Genomic DNA, 23,759 nt, shown 5'->3' on the forward strand with positions numbered 1-23,759 from the left:
TGAGATCTCATGTCTTTGTTTGGGAAGGACACACACCTTTAATCCCAGGAAGTGATGACAGGAAGCAGAAAGGTGTATAAAGGCATGAGGACCAGGAACTAGATAGAGGCTTTTAAGCAGTTCAAATGAGACCCTAAGGGGTGAGGACTCAGAAGCTTTCAGTCAGAGGAAACAGGAACACTCGCTCCCTGAAAGAGAGGCTTTCAGTCTGAGGATTCGTGGGCAAAGGACTGGCTGAGGAGTTGTCGAGGTGAGGTTGGCTGTGCACATTTCTCTTAGTTTTCTGATCTCTTTAACTCCTACTAGAATATTCCATTAAGCTGTTTACAGTACTCCAGCACTTTTCTAGCATGAAATCTAAGACATTCCACATCCCATAAACCATTTCCAAAGGTTGAGCTGCACGTGCTCAGGTTAATTACAGCCCCACTGCTTGGCACTGAATTTTTGAATTAGTTGTTTTTCTCTTTGCTCAGACAAAATAACCGAAGAAATAACTTCAGTCAGAAAGGGTTTATTTGGCTCACAATTGTAAGGTACAATCAATAATGGTGAGGAAATGGTGGCAACAAGTGTTTGAAGCAACCTGTCACTTAAATGCGCAGTCAGGAAGGAGAGATGAATGGCTACTTGTGCTCACCTTGCCTTCTTCCTTTTGTTCACTTTGGAACTCCAGCATGGTGCTTCCCAGTGAACAGGGGTCTTTCCAGCCTAATTAACATAACCTGGATAATCATCCACAAGCATATTCAGAGGCTAAATGAAGTTTGATAATCCTTTACAGGCATTTCCAGAGGCTTGCCTGTCAGGTGATTCCTGATCTTATCAAGTTAACAATATTATCACAGTATCAGAGGTGTTAGATTATACATCTATTTTTGTTTGTGTATTTGTTTTGCCTGTATTTTTTTTATTTTAGTCATGGGAATGAAACATAGTAATTCCCTAACAAATAATAATCTCTATCTTTAGAAGGGAAGGTGTAGCTTATTATCAATAGGGAACTTAAGAAAGCACTAATGAGCAATATCAGTAAATCTACTTAGAATAAGTTATCCAAGCTAAGGATCTTGTCCCTTTACTTGTTTTTTTTTCTATGAAACCTAGCATTAGCTTATGTATTGATAGGTGTAATGAAGCTGTGATGGTGAGCTATGTCTCACAATAAGTTTCTAAGGAGCCTTATTATATGTGGAGTACATGGAGTACCATGCTGTGAACTTTGTGCTGAGGCAGAGAGTATTGAATATATGCTCAACGGGAAAAAATACCATCTATTAACAACTGAAAAGTAATGTGTGGGAGGGTCACTGAGCCCTGACGACAGAAGATTGGGATGAGACCTGGGGAGCCAACTTAATAGCTTGTCAAATGGAGTTGCTATGTGTAACCGTGGCAAGTGACCACATCTTAGAAAATGAGACACATTGGCATATACAAAAACATTGAACAACATGGTAGCTAATTGAATTTTGCTTTGGTTAGTCAGAAGGCATTTTGAGATCTTATAGAGACTGAGCTTATTGTGAAGAACATTAACTATGGAGACATATGAATGCAGAAAAAATGTCTCATTCCCTTTTAATTCAGCAAAATCTTTCTCAATAGCAGCCACTCAGATAGCCAAATAAAACTGGAGGGACAAAGAAACGGAAGCTGACTAGAATGGGGGTGGATTTGGGAGAATTCAGGGGAGGAAGGTGAATATGATGAAAATGCAATGTGCAAAATTCTCAAAGAACCAAAGCAACTCACTTTAGAAACTTAAAGTTTAACAAAGTAGAGAGACATTTATTGGGTAATTGATTACTGAAGTGACTGTTTTCATTCTACAAGAAAGGCATAGAAAAGATCTGGGTAATTGACTGCTAGAAGAATGTTGGAGAATTTTTCATGCCGTAAACTGGCTTTTCAAGTGAAGGTCAGATTTCTGGAAGTGGAAGAGGAATGAGGTCAGAATAGGGGTACGGTATGAGAAAAGGTGAAGAGTAGGAAAGGAAAGTTTATCATTAGGGTATATTGATCTATCAGCTGAACCCTTGCTTCCAAGGATATGGTAGGAAAGACCAAAAGAAAAATGAGATTAAAACTGACTTGGGTACAAGGCAGGCATTGGGAGGAACTGATAATTTTTTAGGGTTGACATACAAAGTGCCAGACCAGATTTCACTATGGCATTTCATTCATCTCTGTCATATGATAGTAATATTCTTCTTAGTTTCTTGAAGAACCTCTACATTTATACTCCCATCAGCAGTGAATAAGGGTTCTTTTTCCCCATATGCTCACCAGCACTTTCTAAAAACTTATTATTAACAATTTTATTTCAATAAATTATATATGTGTGTGTGTGTGTGTGTGTGTTGATGTACACATACTTTGGAAACTAAAACAGCAATTAGACACATAAAAATAAAAAATCTATGCTATGTCAATATTGGTTTTTAAATTGGTGCATTCATTCTTAAACTATGGCTCATTTTTAATTTAATAAAATGTAGAACATCCATCTCACAAGCCTTTCTGCCATTTTCTTTCTTTGTTATTTATTTTAAATTAAAATATAGTTACATCATGTATCCCATTCACTTTTCTTCCGCCAAATTCTCCTATGTTCCTCACCAGTATTCCCTCTTAAATTAATAGCCCATTTTATTTTATTATTGTTGTTGCATATATAAATGCATAAATACAACCTTCTGAGTCTGTTTCTGTTGCGTGTGTGAATATTTCAGGGATGATCATTTTATTTTGGGTGACCAATTAGGAGACTCATTGCTGGGGGAAGCTAATTCTCCCTCACTCATAAGTCATAGTTTGCCTGTAGTTCTTTGTTTAGGGGTGGTACCCCATAAGAATCCCCTCTTCTATGTTAGCATGTCAGTTAATTTTTGTCAGGTCTTGTTGAGAAAGCCACACTATTGAGGTAATATGGTGAAGTTTCACTATTATTTCTGGGAGACACATCTCACATTAGATTTTCTGGTCTTCTGGCTCTTGACATCTGTCTATCTCATCTTCATTGACAATACCTGAGCCTTAGGTACAGGAGTTGTGTTGTGGATATAACCACTGAGTCTGGGTTCCCTACATTCTGTTAATCTCTGCATAGTGTCAAGTTGCTGTTCCCTGTAATGGTTTCCATTTGCTGTAATGAGAAGCCACTTTGATGATGAGTAAAAGTTGCATTTACCCATAGGTATAAGGATAAGTTTTAGAATGCAGTTTGGAATTATGCTGGTTTAGGAAAGTAGTGGTAGTATATTCTCTTCTAAGATCTATGACCTCATTAGCCCCATGGAGTTGGCTAGGCTTCTAGCACTGGAAATAGTTAACCTCTTGTTGAATAAGTCTTAAATCTAATTAGACAGCTGTTGTTTACTGCCAATATATAAGCACCAACATTGTACCTTTAGAGATATCTTGTCAAGCTAGACATTATTGTGGTTCATTGGCATCACAGTTGGACAGGACTACTGGATTTTTCCCTCCCTTGGCAGCTTGCATAATACTTTCTGGTACTATGAAAACCAGAGTTCATGAAGAAGGCTTTCATGTCAGCTCTGACTCAAATCAGCTAAGTTCTGTGTCCTAAGTATGTGGTGTCTACAGCAATAGGGACTTAACCCCAAACTGTGAGAAGGAACCAAGGGCAAGAGAAATAGACTATATTGTTTTGGGAGTGAGTTGGACTACCCTGACCAACAAGTCAAATGGAGGTTTCTCATACCTGGTATTGGGATTTTGTTAGATAGTCTTTGTCTCTTTCAGCCCAAATTGAAAAAAAAATGATCCTTAAAATATATCCGTGATGGTATTTGTCCCTTCTCCCTCCCCTAATGTCAGCATTTTTGACTGGGGTAAGATGCAATCTCAAAATAATTTTATTTTGCATTTTCCTAATGGCCAAGAGTATTGAATACTTTTAAAATATTTGTTATCATATGTTCATATTTGGGTCTTGTAGTTTGTTCCATTGATCTACATGTCTGTTTTTGTGCCAGTATTGTACTGTTTTATTACTATAATTCTATAATATAAAATGACATCTGCTATGACAATACCTACAATATTATTTTATTTGCTCGGGGTTTTTTTATTATCTACAGACTTTTGTGCTTCCATACGAATTTTAGGATGTTGGTATCAATTTCTGTGAAGAATAACATGGAGATTTTTATTGAATCTGCTAATTGATTTTGGTAGGATAGACAGTTTCACAATATCAATTCTATGAATCCATAATTATGGGCACCTTTCTGTCCTCCAAGGTCTCAATAAACAATCAATCTGTTTATTGAGAGATTTAAATTTTTCATTGACCAGACAGGCCCTCCAAATGTGGGTGACAGTTATGTGGGTTGATCTGTTTGTGGGGCCCCTGGCAATGGGACCAGGACTTATGCTGGGTACATGAACTGCCTTTTTAGAACCCATTCCCTGTGGTGGGGTGCCTTACTCAACCTTGGTGCATCGGGGAGGGTGAGGCTTAGTCCTGCCCCAACTTGGTATGCCAGCCTATGTTGACTACTCAAGGGAGGCCTTATCCTCTATGAGGATTAAATGTGGGGTGGAATGAAGAGAAATGAGGGGAACAGGAAAAAGGGAGAGAGGGGGAAAAGTGGTTAGTATGTAAAATGAAAAAATAATTAAAATAAATAAAAACAAAGTTTTTTATTGTAAAGATCTTTTTCCTCTTTGATTACTTTTATTTCTAGATTTCATTTTGAGGCTATTATGAATGAGATTGTTTCCTTGAACTCTCTCTCAGTCTGCTTGTTATTGGTATATGGGAAGGCACTGAATTTTGTACTTTGATTTTGTATTCTACCACATTGGTGAAGCCATTGATCATTTCCAGAAGGTTTCTTGTGGAAATTTTGGCTCTCATGTTTATTAACTTATCTGAAAATAGATAGAATTTGATATTTTCTTGTCCTTTGTTTCCCTTTAATTTTATGTTATTCTTTATTGTTCCAGGTAGTGTTTCCAGAATTACATTGAAAAGACATGGGTACAGTGGGCAGCCCTGACACATTACTGATTTTAATGGGGTGGCTTCAAGTACTGCTCCATTTAGGATAATGCTAGCTGTGTTTATTTCATATATAGTTTTTATTATGGTGGAGTATGTTTCCTCTGTTCCTAATCTTTCTGGAACTTTTATCATGAATCATGTTGTATTTTGTCAAAGGCTTTTCTACATCTACTGAGACAACCATGTAATGTTTGTCTTTAAGTCTATTCATATAATTTATTGCATTTTGACCATTCCTGCCTCTCTGGGATAGGGCAATTTTACTGTGATATATGGTCTTTTTGATATATGTGTATATTCAGCTTGCAAGTATTTCATTGGATATTTTTGCATCCATATTCATTAGGGATATTTGTTGGTTGTTTCCTTTTGTTGTTTTTCCTGTTGTGATTTTACCTGGTTTGGATATTAGAATAAAGCCAGATTTGTAGAAGGAATTTGGGAAAGCTACTTCTTTTTTTTTTTTTTTTTTTTTTTTGAGACAGGGTTTCTCTGTGTAGCTTTGCACCTTTCCTGGGACTCACTTGGTAGCCCAGGCTGGCCTCGAACTCACAGAGATTCGCCTGCTTCTGCCTCCCAAGTGCTGAGATTAAAGGCGTGCGCCACCACCGCCTGGCCCAGAGGATTGGCTGTAGCTCTTTTAAAGTCTGGCATAGTTCTATTCTGAATTCTCAGCCTGGGTGTTTTTTCATTCAAATTTTTAAAAATATTTCTTGAGATTATAATATAATTACCACATTTCTCTCTTCCCCTTTCTTCCTTCCAAATCCTCCCATATGCCCTTCCTGGCTCTCATTTGAATTCTTGCCTCCTTTTTTAAAATTGTTATTGCATAAATATATTCATGTTGTATATGTATAGACATTCTTAAATATAACTTATTATGTCCACATAGTACTACTTGTATACATGTTTTCAGGGCTGACCCTTTGGTACGGGATAACCAATTGGTGTGCTCTTCCCTGGGGAAGACTATTTCTCACACTCCAGCATCCCTTAATTGCCTGCAGTGCTTTGTGAAGAGTTGTGGTCACGTGGGTTTTTTCCCCAATCCACTTCGACATATCCATTGGTGTTGTCCTTGTCCAGCTCACATTTGAGAAGTCATGTTGGTGACACTTCATAGATATAGCTTCTGGCATTTCTAGGAGACACACTCTCACAGTAAACTCCCTGATATGATTCTTACAATTTTTCTGCCCCCTCTTCTACAATGTTCCCCGTGCCTTAGGTGTAGGGTTGTTTAAAGATGTATCCATTTGAACTATGCTCCACAACTCTGTATTTCAATTGGTTGTGGTTTCCTGTGGTTCTCCTTCTACTGTACTTAGAAGCTGCCTTCATGAGGGGTAAAGACTATACTAATCTATAGGCATAATAACAAATGTTTGTAGATTGTTAAGGATTATGTTGGTTTAGTAAATTATTGGTTGTAGATTCTCCTCCAAGAACCACAACTTCACTAGCACTAAGTAGTAAGCTAGATTTCTAATACCAGGCATGATTTTCCTCTTGTTGAGAAGGTCTTGAATCCAACTAGAGAGCTGTTGGTTTCTGCAAGGTATGCATGCCACAATTGCACCCTTTTCATCTCATTTGTTATGAATCTCTTTAGGTTACTGATCTCATCTTGGTTTAACTGTGGTGGTTTTGATAAATCTAGACACTTGTCCATTTGTTTTAGATTTTTTCCAACTTAATGGAGTACAGGTTTTTAAAGTATTTCCTTGCAGTATTCTGAATTTCTCTGTGTCTGTTGCATTTCCCTTTTCATTTCTGGTCTTATTAATTTGGGTCATATATCTCTTTCTCCTGGTTATCTAAACCAAAGGTCTGTTACTCTTAGTTATCTTCTCAAAGAATCAGTTCTTACATTATTTGCTTCTTTGTATTGTTTTCTTTGTTTCTACTTCATTAATTTCTGCCCTGATTTTGTTATTTCTTGCCATCTGCTGGATTAGGGTTTGACCTGTTCTTATCTTTCAAATTTCTTATGTAGTAACACTGAGTCATTTATGTGTGTTTTTCCTGATTATTTACCTTATACCTGCAAATTTTTCTCTTGCCAGTACTTATAATGTATTCCAGAGATATGGTAGTATAGTGTTTTCATTTTCATTTAATTACAGAAATTTTTATTTTTTTCTTCTTTAGCTCATTTCTCATTCATTAATGTGTTGTTTAATCTCTTGAGCTTAGCATGGATTCCTTTGCTGTTCGCTTGAAGCTTTATAGGATTGTGATCAGATAGAATGTATAGAGATGTTTTTCAGTGTTTATGAATGTATTAAGATTTGTTTTATGTCCCATATGTGATTTACTTTAGAGACACTTCCATGGGCTCCTAAGTAGGATGTATATTTTTTTATGTTTTGGTGGAATATTCTTCCAATATTTGTGAGGTCCATATGATGTATAGAGTTACTTAACACTGGTGTTTCTCTGTTTATTTTTGTTCATATTGCCTCTCTATAGGAGAGCACAGGACATCAAAATCACCAACTATTTTGTGGTTGGTGTTAATCTCTGTCTGTATTTCAAAGGCACACATTTTATGGAATTGAGTGCATCTGAGTCTGGTGTGTATATGCTTAAGATTGTAATACCTTGCTGATTAATTGTTCCTTTGCTCAGAATGAAGTGTCATTCTTTATCTCTTCTCAATAATTATAGTTTGAAGTAGATAATTACACATGCTTGTTTCCTGGTCTGGTCTTCTTGGCACAGTTCCTTTTTCTATCCTTTCACTCTAAGATGCTTATCCACTCTTGAAGGCAAGATGATTGCTTCTCTATATAACAAAAAGGTGAATATTGTTTCTTAGTCTGCTCATCCTAACTTTTCTCTTTTGATTAGAAACTTGGGACCATTAATATTTAAAGTTATTATTGAAAGGTGTTTTGGTGGTTGCCATTGGGGTTTGTTTGTTTGTTTGTTTGCTTTTGTGGGGTTATTTGGTGTTTTTAGTTCCTAGTAATACTTTAGGTTTCAGAAAGTATAGATTTATTTGTTTGCTTTCTATCATTTCTTGACTATGCTTATTCCTCTATTCAGGTTGAAATATTGCTTCAATTGCAACCTATAGAACCACAGAAATTAGGTATAGAGTAAGGGACTAGAAGGCACAGATAGATCCCCCAAGAAAATGGAAATAGAATAGATAATTATGGATGTGGAGGGTGGAATGAGAAGGTCATGTGGGGAAGAAGATGGGAGAGGGGGACAAAAGAGGGAATATGAGGAGAAACAACTGAAACTAAGGGTCATTGGGGTAGTATAGAAAACTAATACAATAGAAGTTTCCTAAAATATATACACACATGTAGGCGATCTAAATGAAATCACCAAATAATGAAGGGGACATAGACACAACTGAACATCTTTTGCCATCAAATGAAGCTTCTAGTACTGGGGTTGGGTTATATTTAATTGAGTTGTTGGTCAAAGGGCCACATAAAAAAACCCCAAAGAACAAAGCCTGTTGGTAAGATTATAGATTTTTATCCTACAAATTGACAGCAAGGCCCCCTTGCTGAAAACACCAACACAACTCATTAAACATGGAGAAGTTGAGTTAGTGCTTATAAGAACCTTCATCCCTATTTTCTAGTATCTTTGGTATAGGAAGGTACTCTGCAAGCTAACAAAAGAAAACTGTAAACACAAACCCATCCATAAATTCTATGATCTACAATGATGTCCTTTCTGAAAGATACGCTAATGAAATGGTAGCACAAAGTCTGTGGGAGTAACCAACAAACACTTGATTCAACTTAAGGCATACTCCATGTGATAGAACTCATATCCAACACTGCTTGGATAACCAAGAACCTGTGACTAGATAGACCAATGAATGACCTAGGGTAAAACCCAATACTACTGTTAAAAGCAACCCCCCCCAAAAAAAAAACATGTCAATTAAATAATTCCTAAGTGACATTCTGCTGTACTCATAGGTCAGTGCCTTGCTCAGCCATCATCAGAGAGGGAGGTTTACTCCTACAGCAGATAGGGACAAATACAGAGACACACAGCCAGACATCATGCAGAGAGTGAGAGACCTTGAAACACTCAGCCCTAAATGGAATGTATCCATCAAATCCTTAAACTCAGGGCTCAAGGAATCTAGTAGAAAGGAAGGCAGAAAAAGCATAAGAACCAGAGGTCATGGAGGACACCAAGAAAAGAAGAACCTCTAAATCAACATGACCAAAGCTGATATGAATTCATAGAGACTGAGGCAGCATGCAGAGGGCCTGAATGGGTCTTCACCATGTCTTCTGCATATTTACTATGGGCTCCAGATTACTGTTTTCTGGGTTTGCTCAGTATGTGAACAAGTGAGTCTCTTTTTCCTGTGCCTTCTCTTGTGCTCTTTTTCTTCTCTGTTTTGTTTTGTTTTGCCCAACTCCAATGTATTAGTTTGTGTCTTATCATACTATATTTTATTTTAAAAATATTGCTTTTAGTATTCTCTATTGGGCTCATTTGGTGGAAATAAATTATTTTATTCTGATTTTATCATGGAAATTATTTGTATCCTTTAGTTAAAATTAAAATATATTTCCTTCCCTCCCCCTCTAGTCTTTCCCTTTCCCCTTTCCACTCCTACTTTTGAATTCATGATTTTTTCTTTAATTATTATTGTTGTTACATATAGGTATATAATATTTACATTTTACAAATATAAGTATAAAATGCAAATCACTGAGTCCACTTAGTGTGGACTTAGTGTATATATGTATATGTATATATATGTGCAAAAATTGTGTGTGTGTGTGTGTGTGTGTGTGTGTGTGTGTGTTTTAGGGCTTAGTACTTTGTACTGTGTAACTAGTTAGGGGGCTTATCCCTGGGGGAAAGGAATTGTGCCTCCCTCAAAAGCCATTGGTTTCATATAGCTCTGTGGTTGTGATATTTCTCTAGATCTTCACAGAAGTCCCGTGAATTTCACCTGTCCTTGAAGGTAAAACAATGACATTCTTAAACATCATGCTCTTCACCTAATTCTTGACCACTTCTCATTTTTGTTCTGCATATAATATGTTCACAGTTGTTCAACTGTTCTGGTGTCCTCAGATCCAAAGACATTGCAAGCAGATGAGCCTGAGTTCTCCCTGGAAGGGAAATATAGTACCTATGCATGCAGGAGTGAGAGAAATGCAAAGGCTACCATTGTAGCAGAATGTATTTGAATCATAGTCATAATTTAAAGTGTTTGGAAAAAAAACTAATTGCCAATTCATTGTTTAAAAAAAAATGAGAGATTGTGTGTGCACACATACACATGTTGAATTTAGCAGCCAGGAACTAGGAAGTTTTTAACAAAAATAATTGGCTTAATGTTTCATAAAATGGGTAATTGTATATAGATAGGAAATGAATATATTTAACAGCAAGCATGTCATATAAATAAACTCAAATTATTGACAAAAATTAGATCAAATTTTCACGTCTATGGCCTCACAGAAGGCAGATAAGAACATTAAATAAAAAGATACCTCTGTTCCCTTTTACTCAGAGTACTACTATGAAATGCTAGGTATTTGCTAAGGAAAGATGCTGTGGGGATTACAGACTATAAAATTAAGAAAAAGATTGGTAGTGAAAGAAGGGGTATGTAAAACTGGTTCCATTTGTATGTGGCTTTCAGAGAATGAAAACAACAGAAAATTATATTTGTGAGTCATCATGCTTTCAAAAGTTGCTAATCTTGAACTGAGCTCCAAAGCTGAGATAGCCATATGATTCAGAATGTTCTTTCATGTGTGAAACCTCAAAGTTACAACCCTTATGCTAATGACAAATAACAATCTCAGATACCCACATGAAACAAACTTTCCTTTTCTTTCTCTACAGTAGGATATACACAGTGTTGTAGCCTCGAGCCAACATCCTGGCTGTAGATTCCAATAGATCTCTGAATTTCAGATATGCTATACAATGTCCCCAGAAAATATAAATTCATTACATATCCCAACCCAAGCCTTTTATTTATTTTTTAAGTATACCATGGTTTGAATAAGAATGGCTTCCACAATATCATATATTTGAATGCTTAGTCATCAGGGAGCGGCACTACTTAGGATTAGGTGGTATGGCCTTGTTAGAGTAGGTATGACTTTGTTGGAGGAAGTGTGTCAGGAGAGGTGGGCTCTGAGGTTTCAGAATCCCAAACCAGGCCAAATGGCATTCTCTTCCTGCTGCCTGCTGATCTAGATGTAGAACTCTGAGCTACTTCTCCAGCATCATGTCTGCCTGTGTGCCACCATGCTCCCTGCCATAAAAATAAAGAACTAAAACTCTGAAACTATAAGAAAGCCTAATTAAATGCTTTCTTTTATAAGAGTTGTCTTGGTCATGGTGTCTCTTCACAGCAATAGAACACTGACTAAGACAAAGCATGAATGTGTGTATGTGCTATGTTTATGTTCTCATGTATGGGAGCACACACACATGTGGAGGTCAAAAGTCAATGTCAATAGAACTCATATTCTCTTGTTTGTGTGGCAAATTAAGCCATTTTTCTAGCCACTTTCATGGTGTTTTCTTATACTATATATTTTTCCACATATGATTATGAAGGTTCATTCTATCTCCTCCCAGCATACCTAAATTTTGTTTATTCTTTCAGGACGAACTGAAACTTTTTCTATCCATCCACAGTCTTTCTCACCTCTGGCCATGTCCAGTTTTATTGTCTGTATTAAGCAGTTGAGATTTCTTTCCTGGGGGAATTATATAGAATCCTGGATTGGCTGACATAGTGCAGTCCCAAAAATAGAAAAGATGATGACAGTAGCCTATACCAACTATAGACTATTCTTTGAAGTTAATAAAAAGGCTGTTATAAGTCTCCATCCACCCTGGGCAATGAATATAGTAGAATGAGTTCCACAAATAATGGTAATAATGACAGAGTCACTTCATAATCTATATGATAATGTAGAGTACATTTGTCTTTCATGTTATAGGAAGGAATCTATGTGGACACACTGCTAATGATTTGTTCTGACTTAATCTTCTACTTATTGTCTCCCCCCATTCTTTCTCTGGAGCAAGTCAAGATATCCCCATTCTCTCTCTGCAGAGGGAGAAGAGGCTCAGGAACACTGGAAAACCTGTGGCCTTGTAATATATGAACCCTCTTCTCCCACTGCAGAGAGAGAATGGGGATATCTTGCCTTGCTACAGAGAAGGAAGGGGGAGACAATAAGTAGAAAAACAAAAGCACCATAAATATCAGAAACAAGATTGAACAACTGACCAGAGAATTAATAGTAAATTTTCAAATGATTGACTGCCTTTGCTTTCTCCCTTTATATAATCTACTGGCTAAAGACAACATGGAAGACAGATGTTTAGGACACTAATTCACTGGTTTCTCATATTGCATGGTCTCTATACAGATTACATTTTAAAGACTCAATTCTTGTTCTTTTCCTGTGTGGCAAGTAGTATAGACCTATTACAATATAAGTTAGAGAATATCCTGGCAAAAGTTGTAAAGCTCTCTGGAGCTTCCAAGGAGATCCATGAAATGGGTCCCAACATTTTAAATTACCACCTTACAAAGTACTAAGTGCTCTTTACTGAAGTTATTATGATCAATCCAAAGTCATATACAATAAGAAGAAACTCAGAACCAACTAATAAACTAATTGATTAAACAAATATTAAGCCATTGCCACCTTCCTAGTAGTGTTTTCATCATTGAGCATGTATTAGGGACCAGAAAAAAAGAAGCTTGGACCCTACTCTAATAGTATTCACATTTTAGAGTAGATAAATAGATAATAAGCAAACAAATGCAGCAATCATGACAGAAATGACTCAGACTGTTAAAAACAATATGAAATTTGGTAGTGTGATAAAAACGGTTTGTGGTTGAGGAGCTACTTAGACTGAATGTTTGTGTTCTCTTCAAAATTAATCTGTTGAATTTCATTGTGTTTGGAGATGAGGTATGTGGGCAGTAACTAGGATTAGATGGAGTCATAAGAAAAGAACTCTGGTATGATGGAATTAGTGTCCTTAGTAAAAAGAACATTAAAAGAGCTTACTTTTGTTATTTCTCCTAGACAAAGAAGAGTGAAATTGTGGCCATCTACAAGTCTTTGGAGATCTCATCCTTAATTAAACAGTTACTCTGACCTTTACTTCTCAGCTCTAGAACTAGAATAAAGATTATGTGATGGCTATTCTTAGTTGTCAACTTGACGACACCTGGAATTTAACTATAACCCAAGTGGCTCAGTTCACCTGTAAGGGATTTTTTTCTTAATTAAACCATTTGAAGTGGGAAGACATGCCCTAAATCAAGACCTTTGGAGGTGGGAAGATGCACTTTAAATCCTGCCACACCTTCTGATGACAGCCTATATCAAAGAAGAGGGAGGAAGGCCTTGCCCTCACTCTCAGCGGCATGTTCATTCCTTCACTGGCATCATAGCTTCCTTCTTTGGGATTCCAGCATACATTGAATACCAGCTGAGACATTCAGCCTTGTGGACTGAGCGACTCCTGGGTTCTTGGACCTCCCACTGGTCATCAGCTATTGTTGTGCTAGCTGGACCACACCAGTAAGCCACTCTAATAAAGCTCATACATTCATTCTTTCACTTCACTTCTGTTCCTCTAGAAAATGCTGATTACTAAAGTTGCTATTTTCTTATTGCAGATTAAGCAGATTAATACAGATAAAACATTCAAAGAAGACATATTTGTAAAAGTAATATTTGAGCTAGAGCCAAAAGGTTTGGAGGAAGAGCTATATGTATGTTGTGGTAAGGAACATTTCAGGATAATATAGAGCTCAAGATTAGTAACGGACTTGGTGTATTACACAAAGAAAAAGGTTAATGTGATGAATAAGCAAGTCAGGGAATAGGTAGAACAAGAAGTTGGAGAGACAGACACAGGTAAGATCATGCATGGTCTTGTAAGCTGTAGAATAAATTTAATAGGAAGCAGTTGGAGCTAGGCTTGGTTAATCCTAGCACTCGGGAGTCAAAAGCAGGAAGATATCTGAATCTGAGGCCAGCCTGGTCTATCCAGGCCAGACAAAGTTACACAGTGAAACACTGTCTCAGAAAACATATAAAAAGAAAGTAATTGAACATTTTTAAAGCAGAAAGCTAATATGATCTCATCCAAAATTTAATAAAATGGCTTTGGTTTCTGTAAGAAAGTGACATAAAACAGAAAGAAAAGACTAGGTAAGGGATTATTTCAATAGTTCAAGTGATGATTAATAGCAGCAATAGCAGAGATTAAAAGAAGTGACTGAGTTGTTTATGAAATGCCCAGTTTTAAATAAAGGTGGCTTATTAAATACCTAGATATAATCTAGCTTTATAATTTAAGAAACTGAAAAAATGATGACAACTTCAACTGAGATTAATAAGATTGATGGAGGTACCATATTTTGTTACATTGAGTTTGAAATGTGCATTAAAACTCTAATCAAGATTATCAAGTAGAAAATTACATATGCAAATCTTAGAGTTCCATGGAAAGATACTATCTATTTCCTGTCCTCTTTATCCCTGTTCACAGTACTACCCATATCACGCATGGATTCAAAGTAAAACCCTACTGTACAGTCAACATTGATTTTAGCCTCAACTGAAGCTAAAAGAAAATTGCCCCCCCCCCCGGCCACCGCCACCACCATTGTAAGAAATGACTTAAGCAAAAAAGGCTTGTTTTCAATGTTTGCTGGAACTAAAATTAAGTTCCTAAAGATGGAACACTGAGAAGAGTATGGTGGCACATGCCTTTAATCTCAGCACTTGGGAGGCAGAGGCAGGTGAATCTCTGAGTTTGAGGCCAACCTGGACTACAGAGCGAATTTCAGGACAGACAAGGCTATGTGAAAATAACCTGTCTCAAAAAAAGAGAGAAGATATATAACATTGAGATTTCACATACTTAACAACATGAAGGCCTTTATTTCATTGTTAGATGGAGGACAGACAATAATAACAATGCATTATGAACTCTAGCTTATAATTTCTAATGTACATGTAAATAAGCAGAGCCTCAGACCATTTATCACAAGTAAGATGAGAGGAAAAAACTGTGAGATGCCCATTATGGAATCCTTGCTTTGGAAAGGTAATCCCAGCTCATATTCTATGTACCTCTGAAATAGGGAGATATGGATAAACCTAGGCAGAAGTTGGAAGAGAGAAGGATTAACTATGGTGAAGAAAACGAATACACTCATTTCTTTCTGTACAGAGACTAGAACATTAGATATTTGTTTTCTAAGGCTTCCTGTAGTTAGTGGTACTATATGACACAGTTCTTGTCAATGAGAACCAAGGCAAAAGGTGCTGGAGATTCTGGGAAATCTAAAATACATGCTTATTAAAAATGGACATGATGAATAAATAATTTTAAAAAGATAAATAAATGACTTACATAACAAGTTCTGTGCCAGCTAGGGTAGAGGATGGTCGAGCTGGAACAGGGATGGAGTGGGAGAGCAAAGAAAGAGATACCGTGATAGAGGGAGACTTCATGAGGATAGGGAGAAACTAAGTGCTAGGGAAGTTCCCAGGAATCCACAAGGATGACCCGAGCTAAGACTACTAGCAGTAGTGGAGAGTGTGCCTGAACTGGCTTACCCCAGTAATCAGATCAGTGAATACCCTAACTGTCTTCATAGAGCCTTTCTCCAGTAACCAATGGAAGCAGATGCAGAGATCCACAGCCAAACACCAGGCTGAGCTCTGGGAGTCCAGTCAAAGAGAGAGAAGAGGGATTCTATGAGCAAGGGGCATCAAGATCATGAGGGGGAAACCTACAGAGACAAGCAAAGCAAACTAGTGGGAACTCATGAACTTTAGACCAACAGCTGTGGCACCTCCACGGGACTGTACTAGGCCCTCTGCATATGCGAGACAGTTCTGTGGCTTATCTGCTTAATGGGCCCCCAACGGTAGGATCAGGATATATCCCTGGTGCATGAGCTGGCTTTTTGGAATCCACTACCTACAGTGGGACACCTCGCACAGCCTTAAGGCAGGGAGAGGGGCTTTGACCTGCCTCAACTGAATGTACCAGGCTCTGCTGACTCCCCATGTGAGGGTTTACCTTCTTGTAGGAGGAAATGTGGGGTGAGGGGTGGAGGCTGGAGGGGCAAGAGGAGGGAAGAGGGGGATTGGTATGTAAAATGAATAAAAAAATTCTTAATTAAAAAAAAAAGCTGTTTTCACTTTAGCTTCCTGAAATCCAACATCTGAAATATCTCTTGGTGAAATAAGAGCCTGGAATACTCCCTATAGAAGATAACTCTAGAGATGTGGGTACCAGCAACAATAATGGAGATAGAAAGAAGTAGGTGCCTTGGTGAAATCACCTAGTAGGAACCAAAATCTTTCATTCAGAGAGCTAATCCCCAGAACAAATCAGGGAGAGTTATGGATATCACTAGTACAGAGTCTCTCTAAAAATCTTCAGAGTCATTCTGGGTCTAGAATTTTTAAAAGTCCCTGCCTGACTCAACCTGCATCCCAGTCAAATCATCCAACCTGGCCTTACTTTATTTTCTTTTCTGACTGAGCTCCACATGATAATCCTCAAAATTACATCCACTCTGGCTCAATCTTAGCTGCTAGACCCATATTACAGGTACAGGAATCCTCCTCTAAGACTTACTAACAATCAAAGGGGTGCGAATTCCCAGTATATTGAGACTTCACATTACTCTATTCAGACCGACAGGAGGAAAACAAACAGCAATTGCTGGTGAGAATGCAGACAAAAGGATCCTATATGCACTTCTGATGGAATGTAACCCAGTTCAGCCATGAGGAAAATCAATATGGGGATGAACGGAGAGAAAAGAAGGGGAAGAGGGGCAAAGAACTAATCATTTTTGGACACCATTTGCCTCTCTCATTTTCAGGGTTCCATTCCTTTAGGTTGTAACATCATCACGCCAAGCTTCATTTTTCAAAATGAGAATTATTTCTGAGTCAGATCATGACTTCAGCTGCAAAAAGTCATTAATTCTAAACTGTGAATTAGTAATTGAAAAGCAGAAATCCATGTCCTGAAGGAATATGAATTCTAATAAGAAAAAGGAAAAATACATTTGAAACCCAGGACATCACTCTAAAAGTGCGTCATCTGAAAAGAGGAAGAATGAAATCCGGAGAGACAGGAAGAAGAGACCAAGAGAAGGGAGAGAGAAAGGGAGGGATAGAAGGTAGAGGGGAAGGGAGGTCATCAGGAAGTCTGTAGATATTTATTTTTATTTTGCATTTTAAAAGAGTAGTTCAGTTTTGAAACATTTTTTCCATGTTTAAGAAATTTTAATCATGGTCCAAGTCTCAGAAAGTAAAAAGGCTTGGCTAGTTACATGTCTTACACACAATTTTAAAAACGAGATGATAGCAAAGTAAGGAAGAAGTCAGAATTCATTTAACCAGTGATAAAATAATAATAATCAGCACCCCAGGGTATCCTAAAGTGATCCTTATGAAAATTCCTTGAGATATTGCATGCCTGGTCAATAAATTATCATTTTTATCATGTTAAAGAAAGTTTCAATTGTTTATAGTCACAAACACTAACAAAGAAGATAGAATCTGATCAATAAAGCTCTTTGCTCTCTGCCCCCACACAATGGAGTATATTCATTGCACATGGTACTTGGTTCATAGGAATATTTTCATAAAAGTATACAATGCACTTTTGGCATGTTCCTTTCTTATCTCACATACCCTACATTTTATCATCCTCCCAATCATCTTCTTTGCTTCCCCAGACAGTTTCACTTCTGCTTTTATGCCGTATGCATATATGGTTATGTACCTACTTATGTAAGCTCTAATAACCACCAATAAGAGAAAACTTGATAATTGTCTTTGTGAGTCTAACTTAACACACTTAACATGATTATCTCCAGTTACATAATTTTCTTGTAAGTGGTAAACCTCATTTCCCTTTATGGCTGACAATTCCATTGTTTATATATACCACATTTTCTATATCCATTCCACTACTGGGGACAACTAGGTTGGTCACATGACTTGGCTACTATTAATAGTGCTGCAAAAAATATCGATGTGCAATTATTTCTGTGATATGTTGCCTAGGGATCCTCTGGGCAAATACTCAGGAGTGAAATAGTTGGGTCATATGATAGATTTATTTTTAGTTTTTTTTTTCAAGAATCCCATATTGATTTTCATAATGGCTGAACCAGGTTACATGCCATCAGAAGTGCATAAGGGTTATTTCTGTCTACATTCTCACCAGTATTTGTTGCTATTTGTTTTCTTCATGACAGCCATTCTGAATAGAGTGATACAGAGTTTCAATATACTGGGAATTTGCACTTCTTTGATTGATAGTCAGGTTGAACAGGCTTTCATGTGTCTACTGTCAAATTGCACTTAATTGTACTTTACTTTTTGAGAACTATACATTTCATAGCCTATTTATTGATTGGGTAGTTTTGTTTCTTTTTTAGTATTTTTGTGCTATATTTAATATTCTAAATGTTAATCTTCTGTCAATTGTACAAATATCAAATATGTAATAATCTATAAATTTTGTCTTAACATGATTATTTCTTTTTAATTTCACAAGATCTCATACAACAATTTTTAGTATTATTTCTTGAGCAACTACAATTGAATTAAAAAAGAATTTACCTCTGCCTATATCTTCTAGTGCATCCCTACTTTTTTCTCTAACAGTTTCAGAGCCTCAAGTCTTACAGTAAGGTCTTTGATCAATTTAGAGTAGATTTTTGTTCAGGGTGAGATATAGATCTTAGTTTGAATATTCTTGTGTATGTGTCCATGAGAAATCTACACCACTTGTTTAAGACTATCTTTTCTCCAATGTATTTTTGGTCTTACATGGCTGTAGCTCTGTGGGCTTATATCTAGGTGCTGTACTTTCTTCCATTGGCCTATATGTCTGTTGTTGTGGCAGTACCATGTTGTTTTGGTAACTATGGCTCTGGCTCTGTAGTATAATTTAAATTAGTTATAATGATACTTCCAGAATTATTCTTTATATTTAGGATTAGAAGGATTTATTACACAAAGTCGTCTGGGGTTTCTGCATGAGTTTTGTGATCTATTTATTTCTGTTAATAATGTCATTGGAATTGTGATAGGGATTGCATTGGATCTATAGATTGTGCTTGTACTATATCCATTTTCATAATATTATTTCTTACAATCTAAAAACATGGAGGGTTTCTGTCTTCTAATAGCTCCCTCTGTTTCTTCAGTTTTAAAATTTTCATCTGGAAAATCATTTATTTCTTTGATTAAGCTTATTATGGGGTATTTTTGTAGGAAATTATGTGTCAATTGTTTCCCCTTATTTTTTCTTCTGCATGTTTGTTGGTTGATCATACACATAAATTTTGTAACCTACTACTTTGCTGGAAAAGTACTCAATGAATCTAAAAGTTTTATAGTGGAGTCTTCATTGTTTCTTATGTATAGAAATATCATCTGCTAATAAGCACACTTGAATATCTTTTCCTATTTATATCCCCTTTATTTCCTCTCTTGTCTTATTTTCTTAGCTAAGAATTTTAGTATTATGTTGAGTAAGAGTAGGGAGCATGGATACCTTTTTCTTTTTCCTTATATCACAAATGTTTTGGAATCTTTCCTTTTCATTATATTCTAACCCTTTAAAAAAATTAAAATGTTTTGATAATCCATTTGTCAATTAACAAATCTCATAAGCTTGTACATACTTTATAATTTTTCTCCCTAGTTTTATTCTGTCATATCAGACATATCATGTATAATATACATGATATGGTCATTATCAGTATAAGAAATTATTTAAATTTTCCTGTATTTGTTAAGAATTTCTTTGTTTCTCAGTTTTCCAGTATTTATCAAAAATTTCCATAGACTACCGAGAAGAAAGTGATTCTGCAGTGTTTCGATGGAGTGTTCTATAGCTATCTCTTAGGTCCACTTATAATGTGAGGTCATTTAACGAAGGCTTTTTGGTTGTATTTGTTCAGGATAATATGTCTATAAGTGAGAGTAGGGTATTGAAATCACCCACTATTCTTGTTTGGGGTTATCTGTGCCCTTACCCATCAGTAATGTTAGTCTTATGAAATTGTATACATCATTGTTTGGAGTATTTTTTAGAATTGTATTTTCCTCTTGATGGATTGTTTCCTTAATTAGTATTTCTTAGAGAATCAAGTATTTCCAAGTAACTACATTATGCTGAATAGTTTAACACCAACTTAACACAAGCCAAAGTTATTTGAGAGACAGGAACCTCAGTTAAGAAAATGCCTCCATAAGATCAAGTTGTAGGCAAGCCTGTAGGGCAGTGCTTCTCAACCTTCCTAATGCTGCGATCTTTTAATACAATTGCTCATATTGTGGTGACCCCCAACCAGAAAATTATTTCACTGCTACTTTGTAAGTTATTTTGCTAGCTTCTTGCCCTATGTGAGTTCCTGTCATGACTTCTTTCAGTGATGAACAGTATAAGCCAAACAAACCCTTTCCTCCCCAAGTTAAAGCTTTGGTCATGTTGTTTTATCACAGCCATAGTAACCCTAACTAGGACACAGGTCTTCAGCAGTGGAGGCTTAGATCAAGGCAGGGACATACTCAGGTCACTGTCCCTGTGAACATTGTGGCAGCACACTAAGATGTTACCCAAGATCATAGGCATCATAACTACTGTCATATCCTATGGGTTTCACATTAACCAGGTTTCACTTCTCTGTCACATAGCATAAGACATGTGCCCTCATTCCCTACCTTGGTCACCTAGTACAGATCACATATTAACTAAATCTGTTTCCTTGTAGTGAAATATCTCTTTCTCCAAGAAACTTTAAAGGTACATAGTTCTTCTTCTACCTCAGGTCTGAAACTCTCCAATTTAAAAATTTACTCGAGAGCCTTGCATTTTGGAAGGATGGCTGAACTGAAAAGCTCTGTCAAGCCATGTAGCTGGAGAGCTTTTCTCTCTGAGTCCCACCAAGTCCCGCCAGTACCGGAGCCCACTTATAAAATAAACACACAGACTCTTACATTATTTAAACTGCTTGGCCATTAGCTCAGGCCTATCATTATCTAGCTCTTACTCTTATATTTAGCCCATTTCTATTAATCTATACTTTGCCACATGGTTCATGGCTTACTGGTACCTTACATCTTGCTTGTCCTGGCAGCAGCTCCAGGCAGTCTCTCTCTCTCTGCCTTCCTGTTCCCTCAATTCTCCTCTCTGTTAGTCCCACCTATACTTCCTGTCTGGCTACCGGGCCATCAGTGTTTATTTATACAGAGCAATATCCACAGCAAAGCCGAACAACCTAACAATGTCAAATAATCTTCTTTATCACAATTAATTTTTGTCTGAGGTCATTTTTTTTACATATTAGAATATGACCCTTACTAGCTTTAGGAGTTCATTTGTTTGGAATAACTTTTGCAATCCTTTCACCAAATTACATTTATACTTAATGGTGAGGTGTGTTTATTGAAGGCAAGAAATGTATTCATCCTCCTTAAAAATCCAATCTGTGTCATTTTTCTCTTATTGTCATGTGTTTGTGGTGTGTGTATGTGTGCTCGTGAATGCATGTGTGCATGTGCGCATGAGCACAAGGTTGATGTAGAGAATATTATACCCTATTTATTTTGTAGAGAGATCTCTCAGAAAAACGCAGAGCTTGCTGATATGGCAAGTCTTACTATTTAGCTTGTTCTAGGATTCCTCTGTTTCTAACTTCTGAAACTGACAAAACAGATGGGCTGTCATGCCAATTTAGCATTTATGTGGATCCTAAGGATCTGAATTCATGGTTGTTTATGCAGGAAGTATTATAACAGATGAGCTATCTCCCCAGCCATATCCGTGTTATTTCATTGGGAGTCAGTCCACTAATGTTCAAAGTTGCTATTGAGTCATATGTAATAATTCTCATTGTTTTGTTGATTTTGTAGTGTTTGATGTTTTACTATTCTTTATTGGCTTAACTACTGTTCTAGCATGGTTTGTTCTTTCCTGTATCCATATGGCTGTGTTTATTCTTCTCTTTTGTGTTTAGGATTCTTTCAAGTGGCTTCTGTAGTGCTGTCTTAGTGATCATGAATATCATGAATTCCTTTAGCCTGTTAGTATCATGGAGGATTTTACTTTCTCCTCAGTTAGAACAGATCATTTTTCCTGAATATAGTCTTCTGGGCTAACAATGGTTGTCATTCAGTGGGTTTGGTGAACATCATCCCAAGCTTTCCTGGCTGTTAGATTTTTCTGTTGAGAAATCAGTAATAATTTTGATGGGTTTACCTATAAATGTGACTTGGTATTTGTCTTTTGCATCTTTCAACATATTACTTTAGGTTTAGTATTTTAACTATAATATGGCATGTGGAGATTCTTTTCTGGTCTTGTCTGTTTGGTGGTATAAATACTTCTGTTTCTGCCTTCTGAACTTTTCATTTCTAAAATTATACTTTTTCAGTATTTCTCTCTTTACTGAATTCTAATTTCATATCTTATAGTGAAATTCCATTCAGCTGTTTATTTGTGTGCTCTTTGGATTTGCCTTGAAGTTTACTTGCAGCCCCTTTCACTTCAATCAATATTCTTATAATCTGAATTCTTTAGAATGTCATTGAATTAATTCTGATTGGAATCCATTACTTTGAAATGGATATTCTCCACAAGGGTCATATTGCCTTGTTTTTTATGTTTTACATTGAGATACTTGTATATCTGATGTTGTTTAATTGATAGGATATTTTTAATAGCTGTATGCTTTCAGACAAAGTATTTGCTATGTTCTAGTGAGACCATAGTGTGCACATTTCATCAGCTAAACACATTTAATCAGCTGAACCACAAGCACACATGCTCAGGACACAAACACATGACCCCTATTTGGATAAAGTTCCTGGTACAAATGCTCTGAAATTACCAGGGTAGTTGTTTCCTTTCTGCTTACAGTGACTTCCATTCAATGTTCCCTGATCGTCTCTAAATCTTTCTTGCATTCATCCAACTCCTTTCTGGTTAGACAGAATTACACCTATGGAAATGTGATGGTCTTGTGGTTCTTGAGGACCTCAACAGGAGCTATGACAGAATGACTGCTTCAGGCTTACAGTACAACCAAAAACACTTTTACATCATCCAGAACAAAGGGAAAGAAAGTGAGAATGTGAGTGTCTCTTTGTTTACTTACCTCTTAAAATCATGAGCAGGTATCTCTGCCTGAAGTCACCTAAGAATGCTATTTTTTTTCTGTAGAATTGATCTTTTAGAGAAGTGTTAGGTTCACAACAAAGTTCAGAACAAAGTACAGATAATCTTCACATTCTCCCATTCTCACACATGCAAAGTTTCCTCTATTATCAATATTCTACAGTAGCAATGGTATATTTGTTAATTGATGATTGTACATAATCATCATCTTTACCTAATAAAATCTGTAACTTTATTAGGGCACATTCTTGAAGGTATTCCAACTGTAGGTCTTCACCTCTGGCATATATCTACAGTTATAATATTTTACAGAATAGTTTTAATGACTTAACAGTCCCTGTACTCTTCCTATTTCTTTTCTTCCCCAACAATCCTTGGTAAGAACCTATCTTTTCACCAATTCTATAGTTTTAAAACAGGTGCAATAGTACACAATATATAGTGTTTTCAGATAGGTTTCTTTCACTTATTAATGTGCATT

The sequence above is a fragment of the Peromyscus maniculatus genome, chromosome X (assembly GCF_049852395.1).
Source record: "Peromyscus maniculatus bairdii isolate BWxNUB_F1_BW_parent chromosome X, HU_Pman_BW_mat_3.1, whole genome shotgun sequence".
Lineage (NCBI taxonomy): Eukaryota > Metazoa > Chordata > Mammalia > Rodentia > Cricetidae > Peromyscus > Peromyscus maniculatus.